General features: G+C 41.5%; 1 long non-coding RNA gene across 4 annotated transcripts in view; it reads right to left on the reverse strand.

Annotated features, from left to right (window-relative positions):
• Nucleotides 1-24437, reverse strand: part of LOC116585097 — a 147132-nt gene that overhangs the window by 91887 nt on the left and 30808 nt on the right. For 2 of the 4 annotated variants that reach the window (XR_004283464.1, XR_004283465.1), the window contains exon 3: nt 23302-23390. This is a non-coding gene — a long non-coding RNA (uncharacterized LOC116585097). Of the gene's footprint in view, nt 1-16314; nt 17710-18960; nt 23391-24437 lie in introns of those variants that run through there. The other 2 variants (XR_004283463.1, XR_004283462.1) reach the window with 2 other exon arrangements.

The following is a 24437-nucleotide window of genomic DNA, read 5'->3' on the forward strand; positions in this document are numbered from 1 at the left end:
CCAGTGCATATCTCCTCTTGTCATTTATTTTTCCCTCTTTAAATTATATGGTGCCATAGAAACTTTGAAGAAAAAAAAAAAAGTCTAAATTCACCTCCAGTGGCTATGGGAGGGGGGAGGAGAGTCAGGCCTATCTGGGAACTGGTGTTTGGAGGCAGCCAAGAGGAAACCAGGTACTGGATGAACAAGCCAGACCTCTGCTTCTGCAGGTCCCCAGGGGACAGAGGTCCAAAAGAAGACACCAAAACTTGGAGTCTGGAGTCAGGGTGTTTGGTGATTCCAGATGGAATGCAGAAAATTAAACTCCTCTAATGTACATTTCTCAGCACCCCATAGCATCTACAGACACAAGGGGGACTGAAGGCTCCAATATGGGGCCAACTTCCGCCCTAAGAAACTGGGAGGAGAATATGTAAACATACAGATTTGGGGGGGTACAAATATCCACTGCAATTCTCTTGATTTTCTTAAATTTATACCTTATAAAGTATAAAGATATTTTTAAGAAAAATGAAAATAACAATTTAAATGAATCTCTAATTTTCCCCCTAAATTTTGTCTAATAAGAATATTTTATGTGGTGGGCGCCTGGGTGGTTCAGTGGGTTAAGCCTCTGTCTTCCGCTCAGGTCATGATCTCAGAGCATCAGGCTCTCAGGGAGCCTGCATCCCCCCCTCTCTCTGCCTGCCTCTCTCCCTACTTGTGATCTCTCTCTCACTCTGTCAAATAAAGAAAAAAAAAGAATATTTTATGTATTTATACAATAGAAATATTTTCAAATAAAGAGTAATTGGACATGTGTCACTTTCAGTTTTGATAAATGTCAACACTAGAAGGTCAGGGCAACATCAATTTTTAACTTAAGGATGGAAGTTTATTTGGTACTTCAGAGCACCACCTGGTGGATTAACGAACAATCACAACCCAAAACAAAAGTGAATCAAAATGTCTCTGAAACAACGGATAATGAAACATAACATGCTCATCTTTTTTTTTCTATTTTGGCTCTCATTCCTTCTTTTCTTTGCCCTCTTTTCATTTCCTGTCCAATCTCTCCTGCTTCTGTTTACCTTCAGTTTGTCCACGGCACCCAGCTGTATTCACTGAGTCTTCAGAGTGGCTAAGAAGCTTGCTTACTTACACCTGATTTAATAAAATTGAAGACATTTCTAACATTTAAATAGAAAGGCAAGTTTATCTGAAGTTGCAAAACTGAATTTTCTTCCAGACACTGACTCTTTCTGCCCAGGGATGGTTTGTGTTTCCCCAAGGAGGGGTTTTGTTTGATTGATTTAGACAGAAACAATCTTCTAATGAAACCCCTTTCATAATTTATGTGCACATAATGAGTAATGACGCATTTACAGTGTTTTAGCCTATTGCTCTGATCCAGCAGCCAATGGCTTCTGAGAAAGAGGTGGGTGTAGAGCAACCTTCTTGAAGGCCTTGGATCTCAAATGACCCATAATATGAATGAGTGGAAAAGACAGGTCAAAGACACTAAGAAGTCACAAAGACTGGGGACCTCACGACTTGGCTACAGTATTATAATAATGTATAATAACGTACATTATTCAGATCCAACCAGTTCTTCTAGTTTTTAAAAATAAGCCACAAAGCTTGATTTTCATGAGAGTTCTTCATGTGTTGAAATATTAGCAAATTTTCATAAAAATGCCTGTAGGCCAATGTGTAGTGGCCCACAGACCAACCTCTGATTAAAAGTTGTAGAATGGGGTGCCTGGGTGGCTCAGTCAGTTTAGAGTCTGACCCTTGATTTCAGGTCAGGTCTTGATCTCATGGCCATGAGTTCAAGCCCCACACTGGGCTCTGCGCCAGGCATGGAGCCTACTTTTAAAAAAAAGAAGTCGTCACAGGAATTTGTAAAATAATGCTGCAACAAACATGGGGTGCATCTATCTTTTCAAATTAGTGTTTTCATTTTCTTTGATGTGGTACAAACACACACACACACACACACACACACACATATAAAGAGGAATATTACTTGGTCATAAAAAAGAATGAAATCTTACCATTTGCAACCACATGGATGGGTCTAGAGAGCACAATGCTAAGTGAAATAAGTCAGAGAAGACAAATACCATATGATTTCACTCATATATGGAATTCAAGGAATAAAACAAATAAACACAGGAAAAAGACAAAAAAACAAGACTCTTAAATACAGAGCACAAACTGATGGTTTCCAGAAAGGAAGTGGACAAGGGGGAAGGGAGGCATGGGTCAAACAGGTGAAGGGGATTGAGAGTACACTTACTGCGATGAGCATGAGTAATGTACGGAATTGCTGAATTATACTGTACACCTGAAACTAATATAACGCTGTCTATTAACTCTGCCTGAATTTTAAAAATAAATGTTAACAAAGGTATGGGAATTTGGACGTCATTCACTGGAAGACAGAATATGAATAAGTAAGTAGTCTGCAGCTAAAATCCACCCCAGGCCCCCTACAAATCACTTCTTCCATGCCTAAGGACTTCTAACCACCTCTCAATCAGCAAGTCTATGTCATTACCCCCTGTTACTTCATATAGTCAGATTACAGGGTCTTGGAGAATTAGGATGGCCTGGAAGGAGCCTTTCATCCCTGTGACTGTCCCCAAGTCTTGAAATAACCTAGGTTCAGACTTTGGTTCCAACTAGAAACCGTTTAGCAGAGCTAGGAGAAACAACTATGGGACTCAGGGGCTTGAAATTTTCATTTCCAAACAAATTCATATGTAAGTTCTAAAATATACTTAAGTTAAAAATACCTTAACTCACATTTTGGCCATCTTCATCTCGACACGCCCTACTGGGGCAACCAGGGGCACTTTATTGCTAATGGATTTAGGAAAGATGCTGACACCATTTTCCTATTTTAAAGAAAGAAATATTAGCTTCCTTCCTCAGATCCTTTGGGAAACAGTGCAGGGTTTCTTGGGTTTTGTTTCAGCATGGAAAAAACTCAAAGGACGTAGCAGTGATATTTTAATAATAAATAAATTTATTAATGAAATAAAGTTAATAATAAATTTCATGGCCAAAAGACTTGAAGAATGTCTGTCTGCTCAGGCTTTCATGACAGACGACCATAGATTGGGTGGCTTAAACAAAAAAAAATTTATTTCTTCACAGTGTCAGAGGTTAGAAGTCTAAGACCAAGGTGCCGGCTGACTCAGGTGCTGGTGAGGGCTGTTCGTCCTGACTTGTTGACGGCCACCACCTCACCTGCCCTCCCGGGACTTTTCCTCACTGCATGCATGTGGAGAGAGAGGGAGCCTAAGCAAGTTCTCCGCTGTCACTTTTTGTAGGACACTATTCCTGTTGGATCAGGGCCCCACCCTTATGATCCGATTTAACTTTCCTTCTACGAATCCCTGTCTTCAAATACAGGCATGCTGGGGGTTAGGGCCAACACAGAAACTTGGGGGAGGGGAGACACAAGGCTTCAGTCCATAACAAAGAAGCTGTACTCTACTTCTTTACCATCTGCATAGTATCTCTTGAAACTAAAATAATTAAAGCATCGCCTTTTTAAAAATTTTAAGTCTTAGTGTTAGATTTATTTTAACCAAATTACTTTAAACCCCTTACCCTGACCTATAATTCTTTTAAGCTCTAATAAGCACACTCAGTGTTTAATTTTTACATTTACTAGTCTTTCGTAATGTCTCACCTTAGTCACTGAAACAATTATTCATTTATTGTTGAATAATTTCCAAGCTTAAACTTTCCACAGAACTCCAAGGCATCACTTACAGTGTGAACAACAGGTACGGTTTTTATCCGCATTTCCTTCAGAACCCTGAGGAGTCATCAGTGGATCACATTGCAATTCTCGATTTCACCTTTGTGCTTTGGGAAATGAGCTACCTGACTAAACAAACCTGGTTTTAAAGAGTAACTTGTAGGAATTTCAGTTATTTATAATTTTTAAAAATAGAATCCCTTTCTTTACTTTTTTGAAATAATACTGAGACATGCCCTCAGGTACCAGGCGTCAGTCAATGACCTTCCTCCCACTTCCCCTCTGAAAGCTTCACAGCCATGTCTGTCCTTCCCTCTGGCTGCAGCGGGCTCAAGACCAGCTTATTTAAGGCTGTGCTGGCCTGACCAGATTTTTTTTTTTCTCACAAGAATTCAGAAGAGAGACACAGAAAGCCTCAGGCACTTAAGATACGGATGCTGGATTTGAACAGACTTGTCACCCAAGGGCACCACGGAGTCACGGAGGGTGACTCAGATGTCATCACCGACAAGGAAAGAAGCCAGCCCTCAGAAAGCAAGCAGAATGGACCAGGTGGACAGAAAGCAAGCAGAATGGACCAGGCAAACACAAGAGGCCCCTACAACCTACAGAGACTTTCTCCAGGGTTCCCAGTTCTCATTCTTCTGAGCCTCCGCTGTAGTTTGGCAGACTTGTAGCAGAATCAGCTCTTTACTGTTTTAAAATGCTTTTGGGCACCTGGGTGGCTCAGTCGGTTAAGCGTCAGACTCTCGGTTTCAGCTCACGTCATGATCTCAGTCAGGGTCATGAGATCGAACCCCATGTCAGGGTCTGTGCTCAGTGAGGAGGAGTCTGTTAGTCACTAACCCTCTGCTCCAACTCCTGTTCACACATACTCTCTCTCTCTCTCTCTCTAAAATAAATAAAGTCTTTAAAATAGAATAAAATATAGTACGTTAATAGAAAATCTGAGTCCAACAGATTAAGAGACAACTGCCATGGCAAAGCTGGTTTGCTGCTCACAGTTCCAAGAGGAGGGGGCCACATGAGGAAATACTGGGCTTGGTCGTGAAGAAGAAAGAAGGGGACGCTATGGGCAAAGCTTCTACTGTGGCTTCCATGAGAAGGAATGGGTGAAGCAGGTAAATAGGTTTAGGATTATCAGAATAATTTCAGTGGGCTGTGGGGCTCGCTAGTTAGGGAGCTGTCCCTAGTTGGCCCTGGGCTCATTAAGGCCAGTGCAAATGCCCCAGAGTGTAAGAGTCTGATAAGGGAGATGGCTGGCGTGTGGACTTTGCATCAGTTGGCTTGTACTGGAAAAACATGCCCCCAGAAAGACTCCTGAGGAAGCTGGGGAGGGAATGAGGGAGGCCAGAGGCCCAGGCAAGGTGACCAAGGCATAGTACTGGGTTATCCAGAACAAGGCATGTCCAGCATATGCATGAAGGGCAGATGTTAAAGCATTAAATTTACAGAAACTAGGAACACAGTTAATACACTTGTATCAAAACATGCTCTAAAATAGGTTCAGAAACTGGTCCAAAATTGCAGAGATAATCAGAGGCAACTCCAGGAGAAAATAAGCCAAGTTCCTTGCCACACTGCCTCCATTGTGCTTTGACTACACCTGGGGCTGGCCAGGGGCCTCTGGTCTCTTTGCAGGATAACATGGGGTGTGGGACCCCAGCTCCACAGTAGCAAAAGCAAAACCCCACACAAAGAACTCTTTTAATCCTACGTGGAAGGGAAACTATCACTTTGGGGAGCAAACCCTCAAGCTAAAATAGCACTGTTCCCTTTAAACACTAACAGAATTCACATCTATCCAGAACATCAATGGCTCATTTTTCACACTCCTGTCATTTGGAATTGATATGACATATCATGGTATGGTTAGACTTTGCAAAGATACACAGTGGTTTTCCTGTTTCTAAGATGCTATTAAGAATGTGATCTACATATACCACTGCAGGATCAATAGCCCTTACCTCAAGACTGATAGGTGAAGCCACTGCTGAAAATGCCTTTTCACCGTGGTCTTCCCGATGCTGACTTCCGAATATGGTGCATTTAGACACATTATGTGCCTTGTTATCTACCCTCACATTCCCATTGTCTGTGCTACACATTTTGGGACTTTACACACCTTATCAGAGCACTGATTAGACAGTACATTTTTTGTGTCTGGTCTCTCCTTTCAGATTACAAACTTCTTACTGGCAAGAGTATGACAAATGTCCTCTTCTTCTCTTTCTCTGGGCTTTTATCCCCCATATAAATGTCTGGGCTGCAGGGCAGGGAGAGGGCATGAGCATGAATGAGCTATCAGAATATTACCATAACAAAACCAAAAATTAATGAAACTTAAAAATCAACTGACCTGCTTTTAAGCTATATGGCTTTCTGCTGGTTGGTGATTACTGTCCTTGATTTTAAAAATGTTTTTACCTTTTGTCTTACAGTTTACTTGAATTCATGCATTTGATCGTAGGTAATGTAACATATAGCTGGTCTTGTATCAGTGGTGAATATATAAATCATATGTAAATTAAAAGCATGATGATGTATTTACCTTGTTGGGTGTATTTGTGTCATGAAATCTTAAAATGAACAGTACGCTACAGAATGCACATGTGCAAGGGGAGGGGTCAAGATGGCTGAGGAGTAGCAGACTTGAGATGACATCAGGTCGCAGGAGTTCAGCTAGATAGTTATCAAACCATTCTGAACACCTACAAACCCAACAGGAGATCGAAGAGAAGAAGAGCAGAAATTCTAGAAACAGAAAACCAACCACTTTCTGAAAGGTAGGACGTGCCGAGAAATGAATGGAAGCCACGGGAAAATAGACCGTGCGGGGAGGGACTGGCTCCCAGCAAGCGGCGGAGCAACAGAGCACAAAATTCGAACTTTTAAAAGTCTGTTCCACTGAAGGGTATTGCTCCAGAGGCTATGAGAGAGTGGAGCCCTCATAGGGACAGTGTGGTCTCAGGTCCCACGGGGTCAGAGAAGGATCGGGAGTATATGAGTGTAGCAGAGCTCACAGGTATCAGAGCAGTGAAACCAGCTACAGAGATGGAGCCGAGAAGTGAGCTCTCAGCTTGGAGTTACCTTAAACTGTGATCCATGGCACAGTTAGGCCACTGCTCTTTGAGCAGGGACCCCACAAGAGGCAGATCTGGGGAGACCCACCTCCATCAGCTGGAAGAGCAGAGCGGCAAGATCTGCTGGGTTTGGAGACTCCAAATGGGGCTGGGTGCCAGACAGAAACGCTCAGTCACAAGCCGGGTGAGCTTGGAGCGCTGCCCGAGACCAGGGCGACGGGAGTGATTGAGTGCATCTCTCCGAGGGTGCACTGAGGAGTGGGGCCCTGAGCTCTCAGCTCCTCCAGGCCGGAGATTGGGAGGCTGCTATTTTCATTCCCATCCTCCAGAGCTCTACGGAAAGCGTTCAGGGAACGAAAGATCCTGGGAGCGAACTCGAGCTGATTACTTAGCCCAGCCCCTGGAAAGGGCAGTCGGGCAAAGACATTTGAGAATCACTATAACAGGCCCTTCCCCAAGAAGATCAGCAAGAGCATCCAGCCAAGACCAAGCTCACCGATCAAGGAGAAAAGTGGAATTCCAGAGGAAGGAAAAGCAAAGCATGGAATTCATGGTTTTCTCCCCATGACTCTTTAGTCTTGCAAAGTTAATTAAATTTTTTAATTTTATTTTTTTCTTACTCTATTTTTTAACTTTTCCTCTTTCCTCTTTTAACATTTTTAACTAGTTTATCTTAACAATACCTTTCTTAAAAAAATATTTTAAAACCTTCATTATTAGAGTCATATTTTATCCTTCATTGTATCTAACTTTATTTTTTGTATACATATAGATTTTTTTCTTCTTAAAAATTTTGGGATACAATTTCTTCTAATAGATCAAAAGGTACCCTAAATCTAGCAGCACAGGGATTTGTTCTAGTCTCCAGCCTGAGCAAATTCTCTCCACTTCTTTTTTCTTTCTTTTTCCAACCAACTTATCAGTTCTGTTCTTAGATTTTTTTTTTATTTTCATCTTTACAGTCATATTCCATCCCTTCATCATGTTTACCCTTATTTTTGTATATATGTAAGTTTTTCTTTCTTTAAAATTTTGGGAGGTAGTTTCCTCTAAGAGACCAAAATACACCCAAAATCAAGTGGGTGGCTCTGTTCTCTTCACCAGTCATACACACACACACACACACACACACACATATACATATATATATATTTTTTTTAATTTTTAAAAAATTTTAAAAAGCTTTTTACCCCTTTTCTTCTCCCCCCAGTTTGGGGTCTCTTCTGATTTGGTTAATGTACATTTTTCTGGGGTCTCTGCCACCCTCTTAGTATTTTATTCTCTTGTTCATATATTCCTTTTTTTTTTTTTTAAAGATCTTATTTATTTGTCAGAAAGAGAAAGAGAGACCACACAAGCAGGCAGAATGATATGCAGAGGCAGAGAGAGAAGCAGGCTCCCTGTCAAGCAAGGAGCCCAATGCAGGACTTGATCCCAGGACCCTGGGATCATGACCTGAGCTGAAGGCAGTGGCTTAACTGACTGAGCCACCCAGGCATCGCTCGTTCATATATTCTAATCTGAATAAAATGACAAGGCAGAAAAACTCACCACAAAAAAAAAAGAACAAGAGGCAGTACTGAAGGCTAGGGACCTAATCAATATGGACCTTGGTAATATATCTAAAGTTCAGAATGATGAGTTTTTTTTTTTCCCCAGAATGATGATTCTCAAGGTGCTAGCTGGGCTCGAAAAAGGCATGGAAGATATTAGAGAAACCCTGTCTGGAGAAGTAAAAGCCTTTTCTGGAGAAATAAAAGAACTAAAATCTAACTAAGCTGAAATCAAAAGAGCTACTAATGAGATGCAATTGAAAATGAAGACTAGGGGCGCCTGGGTGGCTCAGTGGATTAAGCCGCTGCCTTCGGCTCAGGTCATGATCTCGGTGTCCTGGGATCGAGCCCCGCATCGGGCTCTTTGCTCAGCGGGAGCCTGCTTCTCTCTCTCTCTCTGCCTGACTCTCCGCCTACTTGTGATTTCTCTCTCTGTCAAATAAATAAATAAAATCTTTAAATAAAATAAAATAAAATAAAAAGAAAATGAAGACTATTACTGCTAGGATAAATAAGGAAGAGACAATTAGTGATATAGAAGACCAAATGAAAGAGAATAAAGAAGCTAAGCAAAAGAGAGACAAACAATTACTGGACCACGAAGGGAGAATTCGAGAGATAACTGATACCATAAAATGAAACAATATTAGAATAATTGGGATTTCAGAAGAAGAAGAAAGAGAGGGGGGCAGAAGATATATTGGAGAGAATTATTGTAGAGAATTTCCCTAATATGGTGAAGGAAACAAGCATAAAAATCCAGGAAGCACAGAGAACCCCCTCAAAATCAGTAAGAATAGGTCCACACCCCATCATCCAATAGTAAAACATACAAGTCTTAGTGACAAAGCAAAAATCCTGAAAGCAGCCTGAGACAAGAAGTCTGTAATACACAATGGCAAAAATATTAGATTAGCAGCAGACTTATCCACAGAGACCTGGTAGGCCAGAAAGAACTAGCATGATACAATCAGAGCACTAAATGAGAAAAACATGCAGCCAAGAATACTATATCCAGTTAGGCTATCATTGAAAACAGAAGGAGAGATAAAAAGCTTCCAGGACAAACAAAAACTAAAAGAACTTGTAAACACCAAACCAGCTCTACAGGAAATATTGAAAAGGGTCCTCTAAGCAAAGAGATAGCCTAAAAGTAGTAGACCAGAAAGGAACAGAGACAATATACAGTAACAGTCACCTTACATGCAATACAATGGCACTAAATTCATATCTTTCAATAGTTACCCTGAATGTAAATGGGCTAAATGCCCCAATCAGAATGGGTATCAGAATGGATTAAAAACAAGACCCATCAATATGCTGCCACAAGAAACTCATTTTAGACCCAAAGACACCTCCAGATTGAAAGTGAGGGGTGGAAAAAATTTACCATGCTAATGGACACCAAAAGAAAGCTGGGGTGGCAATCCTTATATCAGATAAATTACATTTTAAGCCAAAGACGATAATAAGAGATGAGGAAGGACACTATATCATACTCAAAGGGTCTGTCCAACAAGAAGACCTAACAATTTTAAATATATATGCCCCTAACATAGGAGCAGCCAATTATATACACCAATTAATAACAAAATCAAAGAAACACATTGACAAGAATACAATAATAGTAGGGGACTTTAACACTGCCCTCACTGAAATGAAGAGATCATCCAAGCAAAAGAGCCACAAGGAAATAAAGGCTTAAATGACACCCTGGACTAGATGGATATCACAGATATACTCAGAACATTCCATCCCAAAGCAACAGAATACACATTCTTCTCTAGTGCACATGGAACATTCTCCAAAATAGATCACATCCTGGTTCACAAATCAGGTCTCTACTGGTACCAAAAGATTGGGATCATTCCCTGCATACCGTCAGACCACAATGCTCTGAAGCTAGAACTCAATCACAAGAGGAAAGTTGGAAAGAAACCAAATACATGGCAGCTAAAGAGCATCCTACTAAAGAATGAATGGGTCAACCAGGAAATTAAAGAAAAATTTTAAAAGTTCATGGAAACGAACGATAATGAAAACACAACTGTTCAAAATCTATGGGACACAGCAAAGGCAGTCCTGAGAGGAAAAACATATAGTGATACAACCCTTTCTCAAGAAACAAGAAAGGTCTCAAATACACAATCTAACCCTACACCTAAAGGAGCTGGAGAAAGAACAACAAAGAAAGCCTAAACCTAGTAGGAGAAGAGAAATCATAAATATCAGAGCAGAAATCAATGAAACAGAAACCAAAAAAACAGTAGAACAGATCAACAAAACTAGGAGCTGGTTCTTTGAAAGAATTAGTAAGACTGATAAACCCCTGACCAGACTTATCAAAAAGAAAAGAGAAAGGACCCAAATTAATAAAATCATGAATGAAAGAGGAGAGATAACAACCAACACCAAAAAAATCCAAAGAATTACAAGAACATATTATGAGCAACTATATGGCAGCAAATTTGATAATCTGGAAAAAATGGATGCATTCCTAGAGACATATAAACTACTAAAACTGAACCAGGAAGAAATAGAAAATCTGAACAGACTGATAACTAGGTAAGGAGACTGAAGCAGTCATCAAAAATCTCCCAACAAACAAGAGCTCAGGGCCAGATGGCTTCCCAGGGGAATTCTACCAAACATTTAAAGAAGAACACCTATTCTCCTGAAACTGATCCAAAAAATAGAAATGGAAAGAAAACAGCCGAACTCATTTTATGAAGCTAGCATTACCTTGATCCCAAAACCAAACAAAGACCCCACCAAAAAGGAGAATTAAAGACCAATATCCTTGATGAACACATGCGAAAATTCTCACCAAAATACTAGCCAATAGGATCCAACAGTACATTATAAGCATTATCCACCATGACCAAGTGGGATTTATTCCAGGGCTGCAAAGGTGGTTCAACATCCACAAATCGAGCAATGTGATACAAGACATTAATAAAAGAAAGAACAAGAACCATATGGTACTCTCAATAGATGCTGAAAAAGCACTTGCAAAGTACAGCATCCTTTCTTGATCAAAACTCTTCAAAGTGCAGGGATAGAGGGTACATACCTCAATATCATCAAAGCCATCAGTGAAAAACCCACCGCAAATATCATTCTCAATGGAGAAATACTGAGAGCTTTTCCACTAAGGTTAGGAACACAGCAGGGATGTCCATTATCACCACTGCTATTCAACATAGTACTAGAGGTCCTAGCCTCAGCAATCAGAAAACAAAAAGAAATTAAAGGCATCCAAATCAGCAAAGAAGAAGTTAAACTATCAGTCTTTGCAGATGATAGGAAACTTTATGTGGAAACCCCAAAAGACTCTCCTCCAAATCTGCTAGAATTCATACAGGAATTCAGTCAAGTGTCAGGATATAAAATTAGTGCACAGAAATCAGTTGCATTTCTATATACCAACAACAAGACAGAAGAAAGAGAAATTAAGGAGTCAATCCCATTTACAATTGCACCCCAAACCATAAGATACCTAGGAATACACCTAACCAAACAGGCAAAGAATCTGTACTCAGAAAACTGTAAAGTACTCATGAAATAAATTGAGGAAGACACAAAAAAATGGAAAAACGTTCCATGCTCATGGATTGGAAGAACAAATACTGTGAAAATGTCTATGCTACCTAAAGCAATCTACATGTTTAATGTAATCCCTATCAAAATACCATCCATTTTTTTTTTCAAAGAAATGGAAAAAATAATCCTAAAATTTATATGGAACAAGAAAAGACCTCGAATACCCAGAGGAATGTTGAAAAAGAAACTCAAAGTTGATGGAATCACAATTCCAGACTTCAAGCTCTATTACAAAGCTGTCATCATCAAGACAGTATGGTACTGGCAAAAAAACAGACACATAGATCAATGGGACAGAATAGAGAGCCCAGAAATAGACCCTCAACTCTATGGTCAACTAATTTTTGACAAAGCAGGAAAGAATGTCCAATGGAAAAAAGACAGCCTCTTCAACAAATGGTGTTGGGAAAATTGGACGGCCACATGCAGAAAAATGAAATTGGACCATTTCCTTACACCACACACAAAAATAGACTCAAAATGGATAAAAGACCTCAACATGAGAAAGGAATCCATCAAAATCCTTGAGGAGAACACAGGTAGTAACCTCTTCGACCTCAGCTACAACAACTTCCTAGAAACATTACCAAAGACAAGGGAAGCAAGGGCAAAGATGAACTATTGGGATTTCATCAAGATCAAAAGCTTTTGCACAGCAAGGGAAACAGTCAACAAAACCAAAAGACAACTGACAGAATGGGAGAAGATATTTGCAAACAACATATCAGATAAAGGGTTAGTATCCAAAATCTATAAAGAACTTATCAAACTGAATACCAAAAGATCAAATAATCCAATCAAGAAATGGACAGAGGACATGAACAGACATTTCTGCAAAGAAGACATCCAGATGGCCAACAGACACATGAAAAAGTGCTCCACATCACTTGGCATCGGGGAAATACAAATCAAAACCACAATGAGACAGCAGTCTATCACACCACTCAGAATGGCTAAAATTAACAAGTCAGGAAATGACAAATGTTGGCAAGTATGTGGAGAAAAGGGAACTCTCCTACACTGTTGGTGGGAACACAAGCTGGTGTAGCTACTCTGGAAAACAGCATGGAGGTTCCTCAAAGAAGTTGGAAATAGAGCTACCCTATGACCCTGCAATCACACTACTGGGTATTTACCCTAAAGAGACAAATGTAGAGATCCAAAGGGGCACGTGCATCCAAAGGCGCACGTGCACCCGAAGGTTTATAGCAGCAATGTCCACAATAGCCAAACTATGGAAAGAACCTAGAGGTCCATCAACAGATGAACAGATAAAGATGTGGTGTATATATATACAATGGAATACTATGCAGCCACCAAAAGAAATGAAATCTTGCCTTTTGCAACGACGTGGATGGAACTAGAGGGTATTATGCAGAGCAAAATAAGTCAATCCAAGAAAGACAATTATCATACAATCTCCCTGATATGAGGAATTTGAGAGGCAAAGTGGGGGGTTTGGGGTTAGGGAAGGAAAAAGTGAAACAAGATGGGATCAGGAGGGAGACAAACCATAAGTGACTCTTAATGTCACAAAACAAACTGAGGGTTGCCGGGGGGAGGGGGGTCAGGAAAGGGTAGTTGGGTTATGGACACTGGGGAGGGTATGTGCTATGGTGAGTGCTGTGAAGTGTGTAAGCCTGACGATTCACAGACCTGTACCCCTGGGGCTAAGAATACATTGTATGTTAATTTAAAAAAAAAAGAATGCACATGTGCACATACACAAAAATATGCTACTGGTTTCTGATAGATGATTATACTGCCTGATTTGATGGTGTTCTAGAAAAAAGTGCAATAGAGAGATCCAGAAATTGATACTAACTCATAAAGTTTATATACCTGTTTTAGTATTTTGACCCATGTTGTACATTCATTCAATCACTCATTCATTCAACAAGTATTTATTGAATATGTGGTATTGGGCACTGTTCTAACTATCCAGATGAAAACAAACAGATGCAAAGAAAAGAGAAGACAATCCTCTCTTATCTTTTTAATCAATAGCATAGAGGACTGTACTAATATGTCCATTTATATACGTAAAAAACTGAGGGTAAAAGATATATATGTACTTGCCCAAATACATATAAGTAGTGATAACATTAGGAAACAGATCCAAGTCTATATGTCTTCAGGCCCATGTACTTTTCAACCTACTTATTAACTTCAACCCCAGTCAAATTTATAGAAGATTTCCTAAATTTCAAATCAAAAATATCAAACAAATCTATTAATGACTTTCCTTTAAACTGTAAGAACTGTCTACAGAAAACAGAAAATTGTACCTTAGAAAACTACATGCTTCTTGACATTGTTCTTGTACTCTGCAAGAATACAGCAAAAAGCCTAAAAACAAAACTAAAAAGAATAAAACTTTCTTGCCATTCGCATACACACATATATATACACAATATATACACATATACATGTTTGTTTTTTGGGGTTCTTTTTTAAGACTTTGTCAGAGAGAGAGCACAGACAGGGGGAGCAGCAGGCAGAGCAGGCAGAGGGAGAACCAAGACCCTAGGATCATAACCTGAGCCGAAGGTAGACACCTAACCGACTAAGCCATCCAGGCATCCCACATACACACATACAAGTACCTTGTAAAGTCATTTGCTCTGTTTCTCTCTGGTCAAGTCACATGAGTGTAATTTTTTTTAATATCATATACTTCTCCTGGAGCAAAATTTATTAAAAAATAGTTCATTATTTATTTCATGAAATAATTTTTATTTATTTATTTATTTATTTTTTTATTTCCAGCATAACAGTATTCATTATTTTCATGAAATAATTTTTAATGGCAGTAATATTTTTAAAGTATTTCTCTTTCCACTTAAAAATAAATGCCTTATAGTTTCAGGTAGGCTTGATTTTTAAAAAAAATAGGCCATTTCTTAATTTTTCAATTATATAAATTTTGTCAGTGGTGACATTACTAAGAACCCCTCAAACAGGCTGTTCTATTTTATAGATGATATTTTCCAACAAGCTGCACAATGATACTTTTTATAAAAAGATAGTGAAGTTCAGGGACACCTGGGTGGCTCAGTTGGTTGGGCAGCTGCCTTTGGTTTGGGTCGTAATCCCAGCGTTCTGGGATCGAGTCCCACATCGGGCTCCTTGCTCCGCGGGGAGCCTGCTTCTCCCTCTGCCTCTGCCTACCACTCTTCCTGCCTGTCCTCGCTCTCTCTCTCTCTAACAAATAAATGAAACTTTTTTAAAAACCTTAAAAATAAAAAGATAGTGAAGTTCAAATGTATAAAATGTATAAAATGATTTTTAAGTCAATAATCAGTTTTTTCATATCTCCTAATAGTATAAATCTAAGTTTGTGCACAGAAGGTAAAGAAATATAATGTACACATATTTTCTGCACACTGGGATATATATGTATATGCCAGTTAAGAACTGAACTCCAGCTAAAGACTAAAGCATAAGATATGAAGAAAAACTTAAAAATACAACAATGAGTAAAAAAGAGTCTCTTCTGTTCAAACTGAAACCAAGGCTTTTTCCTTGGCTTTTTCCTAAGTGTTTCAATCTTGATTATAATTGTAGCTTTTACCATTCTAGTAGCTAATTTCCGGAAACATCCTAAGACTTCAGGGTTTAGCTGGGTATCATTTGGTCAAGACAAGGCTATTCTGCGACATCAAACAACCCGAGAACTCTCAGCAGCTTAAAACGTTTATTCCTCACTCATGTGCCCATCCTGGGTCAGCAGTGGGCTTTGGCTGCTCTTGGAATCACTGCTAAACTGACAGAGGCTGCGTCCCAACGAAGCCAGAGGAGGGAAAGAGAATGTGGTTCTCGAACCACGTACTGGTTCTTAAAACTTCTGCCCGGAAATGACATACACCACTTCTGCTAAGAGGCAATTGGCCGAAGCACATCACAGGACCACGCCTGTATCAACCGGGTGGGGACGAACAATTCTTCCACCGAGAGACAGACCGGATGTCTATAAATAATACAGTTTGCCACAGAGCTCTAAAAGTACCCTATGCCTAGGACCACACTTTATTAAACAAGCTCTCTGCATTATTGCCTTTGATGCTGATGACAACCACATGCGATGCAGGAAAGGTAGCGGTCATGTGCTGCAAAACCTTTTGGCAGAACTAGTTCATCAGTGTTCACTGCTTCTGCTATTTCTGGTCTTCCCCACCGGCCAATCAGGCTGATGCAAGGCCTAGATCAAAGCCCCTTCTAAATGGCTCTGCTGCCCACCAGCTTCATGCATCCTACTTCCTGCCTTGGAGCGCTCCTAGTTCTCCGCATTCTCTGCTGTTGCCTGGGATGAAGTGGGTGGGTGAGGCCAGAGTGGCGATGACCATCAGGACAGAGCTGCCATGGGACGTGAGGAGGCCCACCAGGAGAGTGAAGCCTGGTCATATGAGCCTCCACCAGAGTGCAGCTACGTCTCCGGAGAGTGACCAAAGTGTTACACAGCGAGAAGGCAGGGTGCCTGCTCCAGTGAACCCTTCCGAATAATGCTAATAAATAACATGCATATGCGAGCTTCCTAGCTGATGAAACTCAAAGGGCTTTCAAGCATGTTAAATTCTTTGGTCTCCAACAGGGGCCCTGGGTGACCCTTAGATTTTTACTGACCCAGATGTCAACATGCTCCCTGCTTCTGCCACAATCATATGTAGATCTTCGCATCTGGTTACCACAGTCACGACACCTTTCCCTCCCACCGTAGGTGAAATGCAGACAGTAGCAGCTTGTAGATGGCATCTCTTGGCTCCTAGGGGACGCTTCCCCAGGCTGGTTTCGCAGGCGCGACGCTGCCTTCCCTGCCCACAGTGCTGGGGCGGCCCTGCCGCTTCTTAGCTGGACTCTTCACCCTCTGCTCTGGGCAGTGTGGTACAGCGGTGAAGCCCATGGGTGCCACCACCAGACAGCCCTGAGCATAAATCTGGCTGTATCACTGCTCAGTCCTTTGAAGACTCTACTCCTCCATTACTTCATCTTTTAAAATAGAAATGATAGTAGTACTTACTGCCAAGAGTAATTAGCGTAAGGGTCAAATGGGTTCAGGGGTAAAGCATTTTTCATATTATCTGACCTGCAGAAAGCCCTCAATTAGGCTAGCTACTGTTATGTTAATCATGATTGTGATGATTATGTGGCACCCAAATGTGCGGGGGGGGGGGGGGGACCACACATACACACACACACACACACACACCCCTGCTATCTGGCCTGGATCCACCAAGTGCTGCTGTAAACATTCCCCTTTCCTTCACCAGGAAGGTGGCTGCTTCCCTAAGCCAGGAGAGTAAGGAAGCAGCATGCCTTGTTCCCCAGGCCCCAAACCCCTCTCCTTTCCTTCTTCCCTCAGAAGCACAAAGTACAACATCTTGAACTCCACCTCCATGAGGCCTTTCCATCCGTGAAACTGCACAGAAGCACCTCCGGGGCCAGCCCCCAGCCCCACCCCCTCTGTCCTTGCCCACTTTGCTCCTCAGGGTCACAGGACACCCCACAAGCTGCCTGGCAGGCACTCTAGCACCTAAACGACTGCTAAATATGTGGTCATCTGAATAAAGAAAAACAAAATTAGCTTACGAATGCTGAGACAATCGCATCTGTGAAATTCAGGGGCTCACAAAATCCAAGTCCTCTCAAGTCCCGAATTCTAAAATTCCAGTGAATTTGCTTTTTTCCTTAGAGCTCCACCTACGGCCCGTTACTCCTGTTGAGCAAATGGAGAGCAATTTAATTTGTTTTTCATCTTTTGGCAGGTTTCATGGTCTTAGAGGAAAATAAAAGTGTTTTATTGACTTGATAGTGATTCTGAAAGGCTTTCAGATCTATCCTTAAGTCAATGAATGCTCTAAGGGTACAGATCATCCAAAATGAAATTAATGGCTTAAAAAATGAAGAAAAGGAATAGCTGTCATGTCGCTGGAATCCTCTGGAAAGCAAACTTTAATGCTAAAGCAACCAGCAAATTTATAGCACAGGGTAACATAGTGCAAACAGCTCTAGAATGGAAGGAATTTGTTGTGTTCGAGGAAGAGAAAAGTGACCCATAGGTCACTGGGTGAGGTCACTGGTGAGATGTCAGAAAATGAGTTATTAGCTCCAATGTGTGTGTATATGTGTGTGTGGGGGGGTCTCTCTCTCTCTCTCTCTCTCACACACACACACACACACACACACACACACACACACACGTTCATGTCCTTTCCTTTGACATATCACTGCAATTCCTCTCAGAAGTAGATCTCCCTACCTTTGGAATCTGCCCCACAGTTGTCTTTGGTTGGTGGGATGTCAGTTGTGCTAAGTACTTAGGTCTGTCCTCTTGTGCCACCACTGCCTGTTGGTGACTGTGCCAGGAAGAGTAAGAGAGGCCCATGGAGCAGAACGGCTCGAAGCAAGGCTGCAGCACGAAGCAGAGACGGCCCATCCATGAGGCCTGGGTCAGCCAGCCGCCAGCCGACGTGAACACGCAGGAGCCAACCAGCCGGATCAACAGAGCGGCCCTGGCTGACCAGCAGATCCATTAGAAAAGAGTCGTTTTAAGCTAGATTTTTTAGGGCAGTTTGTTCTTCAGTATCACCCTGGCAGTATCTAACCAATACTGATGGTAAAGGGCTTTGTTTGCCAGAAAAAGTGTCTGTGCTACTCCTGGGAGAGGTGTTTAAGGAGTGCAGTGGCATTATCTGATTTACAATGAATGGATCCTAAAACTGCTGCAGCCATCCAGGTTAGAGAGGCTTGGACTAAAACAAGAGAACTGAAGGAAAAGAGAAGCGGATGGAATTGAGAAACTTCGTTGTTTGGAGGAGCAGAGAAATGACCAGGTAGTGGGTGGGGCTGAGGAAATGTGACCAGAAGGGAAGAGTCTATTTATCTGTTTGTTGAAGACCCGAAATGACCAGAGCACATCTGCATGCTGCAGGGAAGGATCCAGGAGAGGCAGTGGCTGACTGTGCCAGGGCCAGCTCAGGCAGACACAGCCTTCGCTGTGAGCCTCGCCCTGTCCTAAGCAGGTCACTAAATCCTCCCTTTTAATCTGCATGACTCTGAGAAGTCGATAACCTTAACAGAAGGGTCAGGTGAAGAAGACGGATGTCCCATCATACACTTGGGAGGTGGCAGAGCCGAGACTCACGCTCAGGCAAGTCTGTCTCATGTCCCCTGTACTGAGCCGCAAAGACAAACTACTGTGGGAGCCCTGTCCCCAAGAAGTGCGAAGGGACAGGAGCCCGGTACCAGAGGACAGACTGGTGTTTTCAATACTCTCGGGGATGCTTCATCCGCAGAGATGGAGTGAAAGGGAAACTCCAGTTACAGAGAGAGGGAAGCTCTCTGCAGGACTGGCGATGATGAAGAGGGGCTTCCTGCTTCATCTTGTGTCTTTATTAAGCAGTACACGGGGCAAGATTATCAAATGAATCTAAGTGAGGAGAAGAATTTAGGAGAGAGGAAAGGAATTGAAATGGTCACATTAGGGAGGGAGGAAGCTAATATACTGAGGAAATAAAATACATTATGGTGCAGTAGCCAAGAATTTAAAGAGAGGCTGGCTAACACGCCTGAGTGCTTTTTCTCCACATTATTTAGCTGTTCAGGCTCAGGCTTGAGAGGGGGAGGGAGACAGAAGAGCGAGAGGATATCTGAAGGGGTGTGATTCTAGTGAGAATGGAGGTCCTAAGCTGAATATGGAGGGAACCAACAATAAAAGCAGGAACAATAATAGTTAAAGAAAAAAAATGAGAGAAAGTTCAATGAATTAAAGGGCCAGACGCCTGAGGGACTGCTGGTTGCGAGGACTAGAACAGGCAGGCGGGAAGCATGGGAGATGCTGGTCCAGAGGCGGGAACTCGAAGTCAAGATGTAGACCTAGTCCAGTTATGGATACCAGGAATGCCGAAGTATAGACAGCAGGAGTGGTGGCTGAGGCAGAAAGAACAATTCGGGATCAAAGAAGCCAAGATGCTGGAGGCAAAAACCTCCAGAAAAGATGCCAGGGACTTGTGACAGGAGGACAGTGAGGCAGGCTGGTCAGCCGTGAATGAGGGGGGTCTACAGGCTGCAGATACAGCAACACCGAGGGGTGGTAAAGTCTGAAGGCATAAAGTCCGAAGGAGCTGGGTGTTTGAAGGAAGAAGGAAGAGAGATGAACGGGGTGCAAGACGGACACTCACCCCAATCTCCAGGGCCTCTAGTGCTTGCATTATGGATAGTAATAGTGACAATGATAAGAGAATATCGATAATAAGCTGCTTCCCGATTGGAGACGACTGCAGGGAGGTAATATCCGTAGCAAGCACCCAGGTTTCAGTTAGGTCAAGCAAGTGAAGAGGACATTCTAAGCAGTAGCTGGGGATCTGGAGGGTTTGCTGTGACAGCCCATAAATTCCAAATGGCCTGGGGAAGAGTGTGGGAGGTTGGGGAAGAGGAAGAAATTGGGTCTGATGAGTGGAGGTAGAGAACAGTAACAGAGACTACAGGCAATATGGAAGCATGGGGATGTGGCCTTCTGGGGTATGTGAAGCACAACAGGATTAATCCTGATGAGCCCACAGGGAGGCCTGGTATCCGCATTAGGTTGAACAATATGGGGTTACAGAACCACATTCCTCTCCTGCTGACCGTGGTGGTGATGGCCCATGTTGGAAGCGAGTATGAGGCATTTTTCATGTCCAGAGTTAGGGAGGGGCTAGCAGTACAGGCACAACAGAGTGGAAAAAAAGAATTAGAAAATTAATTCACCATAGTTCTCCTTCTATTGTATAACAAAGAATAATCATTTCCCTCCTAAATAGGACAGTGATTTAAAATATTCGTTATTAGAAAGTATTGAATTGGCCTCTTTCTTGCTATGAACTGTAAAACTGCAAAATCCCAAGCAAGTTTTGAAGTGAATTATGGTCTTGACTACACTTGAACACTAATGACTTAGTGAATCTAGACTTAAAACACAGAAATGATTTACTTAGACGGAATAAGTATAAACAAGATCCTTCTTCAGGGTTCTTTCCTGATGTGAACATTGATGAGTATCATCAGAACAGAAAGTATTCAGACTTGAGTCTGGTAAAAAATGCACAGTGACATTGGTGGGCATTCAATTGTTACTTATAACAGATAATTATGTGACACTATTTTATTTGTAAATATAATATTTCATAATTCTAATGTCCACAAATGAGTGGCTAGTTGATGAGATTATAATACAACGATATATCATACAATATACCTGTAAAAAATGAGGTATATCTATGTATGCCAATAAAGTGAGAAAAAGCAAGATCTATTACACAACATACAGAATGACTGTATGTATATGTACAGAGAGAGAGAAGGAATACACACGGGAAAAGGAGTTACTTATGATAGATAATTTTTTAGGAGTTATTTCTTTAGAGCAGAAATACTGAATGTTCCATTTTTAAGTTTCTTCCATCTTTATCTTTTCTATATGTGCAGTTGCAGCACAAAGGAATGGAGAATAACCAAATAAGGGTCTATCGTGGCCAGCAGAAAATCTCAAAGGTCAATCAAAAGGTACTCATGTTTCTCAGAACATGTTCCTGTTTGTCATTTAAGCTTGTCTGAACATTCACTATTGCACTGACGAGTGTTCTCCCACAGTTCCTTACATTTCCTGTTTTTCAAGTAAAACTGCATTTGCAGCAGGGTGTCCCGTATCCAAACTAAATTGTCTGCAATCTAGTTTGCAGAACTGGTGGCCTAGAGATCTTTGTGAAAAGCAATCTGCACCGAATTAGTCATCAAAAAGATCATTCTCTGATGGAAGAAAAAGCTGTTCTTTTCCAGGTTAGGAGGGCACCCAGAAGAGGAAGACAAGGAGAGAAGTGGAATGGGGTAGAGACTGCCCCCTTCATAGGCACACGGCTCTGATTTCAAACCGTGATGAAGAGAAGGTCTAACCATGAACCTGAAGGGCATGGAGAGGAAGCCCTTTACATCCCACAACAGACTGAGAGACCACCCTGTAGAACCAGCCCTATGCCCAGCAATGCTCCCAGGGCAGCAGAAGGAGCTCGGTGAAGAAGCAAGAGAAAAATGTGCGTGCATAAACTTCTGAACACAAGCAGACACCACCTTGGGGATGCCTGAAATAAGAAGAAATGTTTCAGGAGGGGATAAAATGGAGGCCAAGGTTTCCCATGATTTGGGCAACAATGTTAATAGGTCTGCATTTGCAACTCAAGCCCCCTGGGAACTCCAGAATATGAATTTCTTATTTCCAGATTTCTGGTGCCATAGAAAACAATGGTCTACAGGACTACATTTGAATTTAGGTCATAACCTCTTTAGCCTATTGCTGAAGAGTGCCAAAATACTTGGTTTCTCTTTTTAAACTTAAATTACTCTGTGCCTAGATCATAAAAATTCATGGAATCTTCAATTTACCTTTGAGCTCTGATCCAATTCTTTATGACACATCTCCACTTGACACTGCAATAGAAACTTTCCTCTTTGAACATTCAATCAAACACTAATCACATAATAGTTCCTCACTTGAAGAGCAGCCCCATGAAATCAGAATCCTTCAAAAATGTGCCTAATTTTAAGTTAAGTCACTGAGTATTCCTTAATAAGAACAGCAGGGTTTAAAAAAAAAAAAAAAAGGTAGAGACTCCATGGCATTTGCCACATGCCTCCATTCAGGCCCTAGTACTTTTAGCAAAGCTGTCTTTAATTTAAGAATGTGCCATAGGCTGTATTGGAAAGAACATAAATAATGTAAAGTGGAGCCTGGACAATGGCAAGCTGGCTCAACTTCTCGGAGCGTCCTTCGTTAGATCCAGCTGCAAACGCTAGAAGTTATAAAAAATGTATGCAGGACTTCTTTTTAAGCATTAACACACCACTACTTTAAATGTTGGTTCTGACTGAGAAATTCCTCTCTGCAGGTGCTTTTACCCCCATAACCTCAGCAAACTGCCAGGGCCTCAGGAGACTAAACAAATTGCTAACTTAAAAATTCATTATAGTATCTGTTCCCTTTCCAAGTCATAAAATGTACTCTATAATTTGCTCTTCTGAATCCCCTGAGACCTTGGTCTTCAAGGCCCTGTGTGCTTGCATGACGCCATCCCTTGTCCATTATTAATATACTGGATAGGCTTTTTAAAAACACATCACACCCAAAAGTCCTAAAATGGGAAGTGAAAATGTCACTAGCCAGCACATTAATTTCCCTGAAGTAAGCAATAACAAAAGTGATGACAAAGGTGATACCAACACACGAGGTTCCTGGCAGGGAAGTGTGAACAGGTCAACTCTTGTAGCTTGCACATACCAACAGATGGCGGCAGACGGATGATGAGGTCCAGGGGCATGGCGTCACTATCAGGAGTCCATGAAAAAAAGAAGTTCCATTCTGTGCAGCTATGAAAAATAATATTAAATTATCAGGGATATCATGTAAGGATAGGAAGTTTAAGTAGGCATTATTTTAAAAATATAAAGAGTAGCCATCTGAACAAAGGCCAAGATTTAGCACAGGTAAAGCAGACAGCTGCCTACCTTCTCACATTTCAAAGACTCTCATAAATCCACATAAATCCAAGATGGTTACAACTCAAAAAGGCCAAGTCAAGATGCTTCTAGAATGGACCCATGGGGAAAGACAGGAGACTAGAATCCAGAACCAGGGAAACAGATCCAGTCACAGAGCACAGCGAGATCCCTGAGGAAGTGAGGAAAGAGTGAAAAATAGCATTATGGATATTATTCCAAACTAAGCCATTGGAGTCTAGGTCATGATTGATAACCAGATTTTCTTTCTCTGAAAGCTTGGGTCTGCATTCCATTCAAAGCACTTCCCTAAAATTTAGTCAGTAGGCAAGCACAGTAGATAGACATGGATTAAACAGATGAAAAACTAGAAGGGCCTAACTGAAGAAAAACCCACGGATTATTTAAAGATAATGTTTCTTTTTTTTTTTTTTAAATAGAGCACCTTTTGGAATGCAGTGGTAGACGGAAGCAAAGAGAACAATTTGATTAGAGGGGGTACAAGAAAAGTTCAAGAATCCTAAGAGTTTGGCGAGTCATCATGATTCATTATGGATGAGATCAGAAATAAGCAAAATCACTTTAAAGAGTCAGAATGGCTAAGTTAAGAGTATGATCTGGGCGCCTGGGTGGCTCAGATGGTTAAGCACCTGCCTTCGGCTCAGGTCATGATCCCAGCGTCCTGGGATTGAGTCCCGCATCGGGCTCTCTGTTCAGCGGGGTGTCTGCTTCTCACTCCCCCTTTCCTCCCCCTACTTGTACTCTCTCACTCTCTCTGTCAAAGAAAGAAATAAAAATAAAATCTTTTTTTTTTTTTTTAAAGAGTATGATCTGACTGTAAGTCAATGTTGGTAATACTGGCATACATGATGAAAGAACGTGTCACTCAGAACCCAGCATCTGTACAATACAACTCGT

This window comes from Mustela erminea, chromosome 2, assembly GCF_009829155.1.
Source record: "Mustela erminea isolate mMusErm1 chromosome 2, mMusErm1.Pri, whole genome shotgun sequence".
Lineage (NCBI taxonomy): Eukaryota > Metazoa > Chordata > Mammalia > Carnivora > Mustelidae > Mustela > Mustela erminea.